The sequence below is a fragment of the Lutra lutra genome, chromosome 2 (genome assembly GCF_902655055.1).
Source record: "Lutra lutra chromosome 2, mLutLut1.2, whole genome shotgun sequence".
Lineage (NCBI taxonomy): Eukaryota > Metazoa > Chordata > Mammalia > Carnivora > Mustelidae > Lutra > Lutra lutra.
In genome coordinates this window covers 172,011,167-172,020,064 of record NC_062279.1, presented here as the reverse complement: position 1 = coordinate 172,020,064, position 8,898 = coordinate 172,011,167, and the positions used below count along the sequence as shown (strand labels likewise).

General features: G+C 33.0%; 1 pseudogene; it reads right to left on the bottom strand.

Moving 5' to 3' along the window:
- Positions 1 to 4,942: 4,942 nt before the first annotated feature.
- On the bottom strand, positions 4,943 to 5,725 carry LOC125094349 (high mobility group protein B1-like; annotated as a pseudogene).
- Between the last annotated feature and the right edge of the window lie 3,173 nt (positions 5,726 to 8,898).

Below are 8,898 nucleotides of genomic sequence, written 5' to 3'. Positions count from 1 at the left end.
TTTGCATCTGTGTTCATCAGGGATGTTGGCCTACAGTTTTTTTTTTCTTTGTATTATTGTCTAGTTTAGTATCAGGGTATATTGCCCTCAGAGGATGAATTTGGAAGTTTTCCTTCTATTTTTTGGAGTAGTTGAGAAGAATAGGTATTAACTCTTAAAATGTTTGGTAGAATTCACTCTGAAGCCATCTGGTTCTAGACTTTTGTTTGGATGGGAATTTTTTGATTAACAGTTCAACTTCATTAATAGTAATCTGTTCAGATTCTCTATTTCTTCCTGATTCAGTTTCAAAAGATTGTATCTTTCTAGAAATTTATCCATTTCTTCCAGGTTGTCCAATTTGTTGGCATATAATTTTTTTGGTAATATTCTCATATAATTCTTTGTATTTTTATTGTGTCAGGTGTAACTTCCCCTCACTCATTTCTAATTTTATTTATCTGAGTCCTCACTTTTCCTGATGAATCTGGCTAAAGGTTTATCAATTTTATCTCTCAAGAAACAGTTCTTGGTTACTTCCTTCCTTTCTTTCTTTCTTTCTTTCTTTCTTTCTTTCTTTCTTTCTTTCTTTCTTTCTTTTAACATCTATTTCATTTATTTCCACTCTAATCTTCATTATTTTCTTCCACCAACTAACTCTGGGCTTTGTTTTTTCTTATCTTTCTAGTTCCTTTAGGTATGAGGTCAGATCATTTTTTAAAAGAGTTTTCTAGTTTCTTGAAGTATGCCTCTATTACTATAAACTTTCCTTTTTTAGAACTGCTTTTGCTGCACTCCAAATATTTTGAATCATTGTGCTTCTGTTTTCATTTGTCTTCATAGATTCTTAATTTCCTCTTTATTTCTTCATTGACCAACTGAGTGTTTAGTTGTATGTTGTTTAGCCTCTATGTGTTTGTGGGGTTTTTTTCTTTCACTTTTTTCTTGTAATTAATTTCTAGTTTCACCATGTTTTGGTCAAAAAAAAAATCTTTGATATGATTTCAGTTTTTTAAAATATACTGAGACTTGTTATGTGGCCTAGCATTTGATCTGTCCTGAGTAATGTTCCACATCTACTTGAAAAGAATGTGTATTCTGCTGTTTTTGGATAAAATAATATGTACATGTATATACACACACATATATATACACACAAAAATATATACACAAAGACAAATTATATACATACATGTATATATATAATTATATATGTGTATGTATATGTATATAATCTGTTAAATCTATTGGTGTAATGCATTAATACCATTCTTTCATTATTGAATTTTTGAGTGTATGATCTATCCATTGATGTAAGTGGAGTGTTGAAATCCTCTATTATTGCTATATTATTGTCAATTTTTCCTCTTTATGAATGTTAATATTTGTTTTATGTATTTAGTTTCTTTCATAGTGGGTGCATAAATACTTATAATTATCATTTCCTCTTGTCAGATTGATCCTTTTATCACTACGTAGTGGTCTTTGTCTCTTGTGACAGTCTTTGTTCTAAAGTCTATTTAATATAAGTATTGCTACCCTGTGTTTTTTTTTACACTTCCATTTGCATGGCATATTTTTTTTCATCTCCTTACATTTAGTTTATACTTGTCTTTAGGTCTGAAGTGAATCTCTTGTAAGCAACATTGAGATACACCTTTTTTAAAAAATTCATTGGGTGACTATAATATTTGATTAGAACACTTAGACTATCTACATTTCTTTTTATATTTTAAAGATTTTATTTATTTGAGAGAGAGTGAGAGAGATCACAGAAGGAGAGGGAGAAGCAGACTCGCTGCTGAGCAAGGAGACCGATGCATAGCTTGATCCCAGGACCTTGGGATCATGTCCTGAGTGTAAGGCAGATGCTTAACCAACTGAGCCACCCATGTGCCCCTAGATTATTTATATTTCAAGTAATAATTGATAGGTAGGTACTTATTATCATTTTGTTCATTGTTTTTTTGGTTGTTTTTGTAGAACTTCTCTGTTCCTTTCTTCTCTTAATTCTATCCCTTGTGATTGATGATTTCTTTCAGTGTTATGCTTGGATTTCTTTCTTTTTTTTAAGATTTTATTTATTTATTTGACAGAGAGAGACACAGGGAGAGAGAGAGAACACAAGCAGGGGGAGTGGGAGAGGAGAAGCAGGTTTCCCACTGATCAGGAACCCCAATTCGGGGCTCAATCTCAGGATCCTGGAACCGTGACCTGAGCCAAAGGCAGACACTTAATGACGGAGCCATCCAGGAGCCCCTGGATTTCTTTCTTTTTTATTTTATTTTTTATCTGTTGTGTTTTTGGTTTATGGTTACCATTAGGTTCATATATAATATCCTAAATATATACCAGTCTATATTAAGTTGCTGGCACTTCAGTTTTAACACATTCTAAAAGCACTATATTTTTAGTCTTTCCCTCTTTGTTTTATGTATATGTTGTCATATTTTACATATTTTTATTTTTTGAGTCCTTTCACTAATTTTTTAGATAAAATTGATTTTACTACTTCCCTCTTTAAAGATTCATACTACCTTTATTATGTATTTGCTTTTACTTGTGAAATGCTTTCATTTCATATTTTTCTTCTAATTATGACCTCTTCCTTTTCCCTTTTTTCTTTACTTTTTAACATTTCTTATAAGGTTGTTTTAGTGGAATGAACTCTTAGTTTTTGTTGGTTTGGAAACTCTATCTTTCCTTCAATTCTGAATGATAACTTGACAGAGTGTTTTGGTTGTAGGTTTTTCTTTCAGCACTTTGAATATATCATCCCACTTTTCTAGCTTGCAAAATTTCTGCTGAAAAATCAACTACTTGATTTTTCAGCAGAAATTTTCCTACAAAGGTTTTCCCTTGTAGTTGACTTTTTGTTTCTTTCTTGCTGCTTTTAAGACTCATTACTATGTCACTGTCTCTCCTGCCATTCTCTGTGTGGTTCCTCTATCCTTTGTTGTACAGAAGCTTTTTAGTCAGTCCTCAGTTCTTCAGGAGAATTTGTTGTACATGTAGGTGTGGATTCAGTGTGTCTGTGGAGGACATGAGTTCAAGGTTTCCTATGTCTCCACTTTGAAACTATGTACATTTTTTAAATGCACTGGAACATTTACTCCATGAAGATAGATTTAGTTTGTTTACTTTACTGCTGATTCTCATTATTAGAATAGTTCTTGGCCATCTAATAGTCACTCAGTAAAAATTAAATAAATGTTCTCAAAACAAATGGAGCCACCGGGCAATGACTTAGAATAATTATTTTAGTGGTGACTCAGAATTACTATTAATATAATGTTACAGTCATGTACTAAGTGGCTGGAATATAGGAATTTCCTCTTATATTCAATGATGACAGATTACAATTTTAAATCTTTTTTAATAAATTGAGATATAATTGACAGATAACATTCCTTTCAGGCGTACAACATAATGACTCAATATTTGTATATTTTGCAAAATGATTACCATAAGCCCAGTTAATATCTATCATAACACATAATTAAACTTTTTTCTTGTGATAAGAACTTAATTCCTAAATTACCTACTTTCTTAGCACCTTTTACATCATCTTTCATTATAGTATTATTATCCCTTTAATAAGTGGAAATTCATCTGCTTGTTTTGTTTGATCCTTTTCTAGATTGTTAGATATCAATTCTTGATGTTCTCAGATCATCTTTCTGGCAAGGTAAATAATGATTTTTTTTTTGCCTTAAAATCTCTTCTCACAGAAGCCTTAGTAGTAGGAACTATATTCTTTTACTCTGTTTTATCCCTAGTGCCAACCCCAGTACCTAGATTGTAGTAGGCAACTCATAAATATAGTAAAATCAATGAAAATCAAGTGTATCTTAGGAGAACAAAGACTGCCAGCATGTCTTTTTACTTTCATTTAGAGAAACCATTGGATATTTTCTCTTTGTTTTATTTCATATTCTTTTTAAAAAGTATGCATTTTTTTAAATTTTTAGATTCTATGCATCTGAAAGAAGTGGGGGACCTCTTTTTTCCTATATTTCTATAAGCAAAAAAAGTTATTTAAAAACATTTCTGAATATGATTAGAATAAAAAAGAATTAGATTTATAGTAATTCTTCTCTTTAGAATTGACACACATAAATCACACATAATCCTTTTTGATCAAATGCAATTTATAGGAAGAATAATAACTAAATATATAGCTAATGAGAAGAAATTATCTTCTCAACCCATAAAATGGCTTATTTCTTTATTGACAAGTGTTTCAATTTGGTGCAATTCTTTTTCACAAAAATGGAAATCTGTGCATAAAATTAAATTTATGCATTAGGTAATTTTAAAATATCATCACATTTTTAAACATTGTTCCTACATAAATCAATCATATTGCAGTATTTCTGTCTTCACTGGCTTATTCCAGAAAACTTTTACTTAAGAAATCGCATATATATACAATGATCAGTATAACACTAACATATTAGTCCTAAATGGAAAAGAAATTATTAATAAATTAAAACTAAGTTATTTGAATCAAAAAGGTGAATAGCCATTTTTCTGGAAAATTTTAAAAACCTAAATTTCCATGCAAAATATAAAAGCTCAAGTCTAAACTTCAAAAATTTTGAATAAGTTTTGGTGTTTTATTTTTTGTTTGAGAGCATGGCTCATTTTATTTATTTATTTAATACAAAAATTTCATTTACTTAGAAGCATACTGAGTGCTAATGAATGGCTACAACTTTTTTTTGCAGTTATGCAGTGGTATTAACAGAACAATAATTATTTCATGTAAGCTGCATCAGAGACAACTGAAGATGGAAAAACTGCCATCCGCATATATAACTAATTTATGTTGTGCACTAACAAGACCTGCTTTAAATTTCCACACCAATTTACAACCTCCATACTGTACCAGGCAAGATTAGTGGCTATTGAAAATACTACCAGGACAGGACTATCTAAAAAAGATACATTTCATAGTGTATTAATTACACATACAAAAAAGACACTGTAGTGTTTAAAAACAAAATTTTCACAGCCTTATATTTCAATTCTTTTCTTTAAATGAAGTGAGTTGTATAGGGGGTGGTTAAATGCTTTATAGGCAAAAGAAAAACTGCACTAGAACCAACTTATCATCTCATCATCATCATCTTTTTCTTTATCTTCATCTTCCTACTCATAATCATGCTTTTTATCTTCTTTTCTTCCTCTTCCTTCTTTTCTTTCTTTTTTTCAGCCTTGATGATTCTTTTTTTTTTCCCCCACATCAAGCTTTCCCTTTGGCCCACTATGAATTATATCCTTTTCATATTTTTCCTTCAGCTAAGCAGCCTTCTAGTCCTATTGGTGCTTTATCTACAGCAATATTATTCCACATTTCTCCCAGTTTCTTTGTCATATAACCAATAGATAGTCTGGGATATTCCTGTGATTTTGGGGGTAATACTCAGAATAAAACAAGAAAAAGGGTGGAGGAAGCTTCTTAGGTGCACTGGGATCCTTAGACTTCTTTTTTTCCCCCCTATAGGGGCATGTCAGTTTTAACTTCTTTTCATAACCAGTTTTGTCTACCTTTGTCAAGTCTTCAAATGTTCTTTTCTCTTTAACAAACATGGCCTTCCACTTTTCTGATCACTTCTTCGAAAACTGAGAAGTTGACAGAAACTTCTGGGTGCTTCTTCTTGTGCTTCTCTCAGCAAGTTTGCACAAAGAAGGCATGTGATGACATTTTGCCTCTTGGCTTTTTAGGCTCTCCTCTGCCCATGTTTAATTATTTTCTTCTGTAAGGCACAAAGTCACCCAGTGCCCATCTGGCTGTTGCTTGCCTTGTCACTGTCTCTGTGGAGCTCAATGTACTGCAATGGCTGTGAAAGTGGGAGCCAGATGCAGCCTCCTCACTCTCTCCACTCTTGAGAATTGCTCATTGTAAAATTTTAATTAAATTACCTTCATAATGAATAAAAACAAAAAGTTATGATCTTGTTCCCTTTTTTTTTAATATTTCACCAATATTACTCTGTCTGGTTTTCCAGAAGGCAAGTGTTTCTATTATTTTTTTAGTAGAATGGATTTCTAATGTGGACATTTTAGAAGCATCTATTCCAAATTGAACTAATTAATAGCTCATGAGGAAAAAGTACCGCCATATAATTGCATGTTGTACCCTGAACTATACACAGGGATTATCGAATCAGTTAAATAATATACAAGCTATATGATTTGTTTCCTTTAGTTCTCAGTAAGAGCAAAGTCCTTGAACTAGCTTAAAAATAGTCCCCAATACAGAATTTATTGAAATCATACTGCAGGAATCTAATTGAAGCCAAAGAAAAAAATTAGATCCTTTTGCTCTTGTGTCCACATCTCATCTGGTCAACTCTTTTTTTTTTTTTTTAAGTAGGATTTCAGAAGGAAAACACAGAGTGACAGGATAATAATAGCTACAGCATTGTTGACAACCGTGTACTGGGCACTGTTTTAAGCACTTTCTATGTGTTTTCTTGTGTAAGCCTTTCAATGATATAGACTCTCTTTACTATTATACAATTTTATGTATAAAGAAACTAAAATGGAGCATCTGGGTGCTCAGTTGCTTAAACATCCAACTCTTGATTTCAGCTCAGGTCATGATCAAAGGGTGTAGGATTGAGCCCTCCATGCCCAGCATGGAGGCTGCTTGGGATTCTTCTCTCCCTTTTCCCTCTTGTCCCTCCCTGCCTCTGCTTGCACAACTCTTTCTCTAAAAACAAACAAACAAAAACAAAACTAAGGGGTGGCTTGGTGCCTCTTGTGGGTTAAGCCTCTGCCTTAGGCTCTGGTTGTGATCTCAGGGTCCTGGGATGGAGTCCCGCATCGGGCTCTCTGCTCAGCGGGAAGCCTGCTTCCCCCACCCCTCTGCCTGCCTCTCTGCCTACTTGTGATCTCTCTGTCAAATACTAAATAAAATCTTTTTAAAAAAAGAACAACAAGCTAAAAACACAGATGCTGTAGGAAAAAATGTCCAAAATTACAAAGTTTTTAAATGAGGAGCTTTAAATTGTAATGAAGACTATTTGTTTCCAGAGACTACGTATTAACCACTATACTCTGTTGAATATAATTTGGGGGCATAGCTGACAGGAGAGGTGGACTAAGCATATTCCACAATAAGTGTCTATTATAATGTCGTTTGTTGCTCAGGAACCTGAAAAATAATCAAAGCTTCAGATTCACATAACACTTCATTTTAATCTATGGTGATCTTAATGATTCTAATAACTGCGTATGTCAGATACTGTGATACTGTGGGGTTAATTTCTTCATTTTACAAATGAAGCAACTGAGAATCAGAATGACTGTTTGATTAAAAAATGGACACAAGATTAATACATAATAGAATTTAGAATATGCTGCTCAGGCCCCTTTAAGAGAGATCTTTTATAATGTATTCCACTAGTAGGTCAACATGACATTTCCACCTGCTAGAAAACACTCAAGCACTTGACCTAAGCTTTTCTTTCCAAATGGCAGTGTATTTTTTTCTTTTGACAAGTACTTCTGCAGTTTATTTACAAAATTAGAAAGGAAATCTCAAATGTGTAAAAGAATAAGTACTTGAAAATTAACAATTAAACATGAAACTTTTTCTGAGATTGCTTGATATGAATTCATGTACATTCAATCAGAAAGCTTCAGTCTGTAAAACACACAAAAATTCATTTTTAGATAAAAGTATGAAGAAATAAAAACCTCATAATGTTTGCCCCAGATCTGATATACTCATCATCCTAGCTGATATGTTAGTTTCCTATCAAATAGAATAGGCCACAGTCCCCAAGACAGGCTGTAACTTGTGAAAATGAAGCCCAAACTTACTGTGGGCTTTGGAAAGATGGCATAAGTCTAACTGAAGCTGAATGACCACAGGTGAGGAAGAAAGTATAAAGTGAAAGAAGTGGGAAAAACATTGATTGCACTACACAGTGTTTGTCTCAAATTAGAACTCAGAGATGAGTTCCTACAGTCTTCTAACTGAGCCGTAAAGAAGAAAAGTCCATAGGAAGAACATGCAGAAAATTCTTTCACTAATAACAATCCAATCGGTGGGTCACAGGCACCACTACTTTTAAAATTTATCCTTTGTTGCAAGACATAGAGGTTGACAAGGAGATGTTCTCCCCATTTATACTGGACACAGTTTATCTTTGGAGGATCTTATGTTGTAGGAGAATATACACCTAATGGGTTAAAGATGCTATTATCAGTAACAGCTGGGGTCATCACTGGAGTGGTAAAGTATCACATTGGAGTGGTAAAGTCCAAAAAATAGCAGGAGACCACTTCCAGGAAACACAAAGTGAGAAAGATTATGTAGAGGCTCAGCTCTGCCATGTGGCACTTCTAGTACTGTTTGGATCTGAAGTCCTGGCTTAATTATATGAGATCACAAGCCTCTTAAATATCAATTTTCTATAAGGACATTTACACTTTATAGAATTTCATCTGTTTTCTCTCAACCTCCTCTAGAAGTTTTACAATTATAATATATATCTCACTCCATTCATAAGAAATGTCATGGTACTAACCAATGAAGATTAACATTTAAGAATTTATAGCTACAAGAGCCTAGTATGTGGCATATAACATTGGAGATGATTATGGCAAAAACAGCCCAATATGGTCTCTAAGTTATATTTGAAGGGAGCAGTTCTCCAGCCAATCCCATTCTTAACTTTCATGCACCATATGGTCCTAAAATTATGTGATAATATAGGAAAATGAAATATTTGCTTCTGAAGTGGAAATGTTGACAGTTATCTTCTTATTGCAATCTTTGCAATTTCAGATTAACTACAGTTAATAATGTCTTTGTGTAGAAGAAAGGATTCTTGGAGAAGGGCTCTTGTGAAGGTTACATGTATTATTTTTTAATAAGAGCTTGTCAGCTCTTCAGAGCTC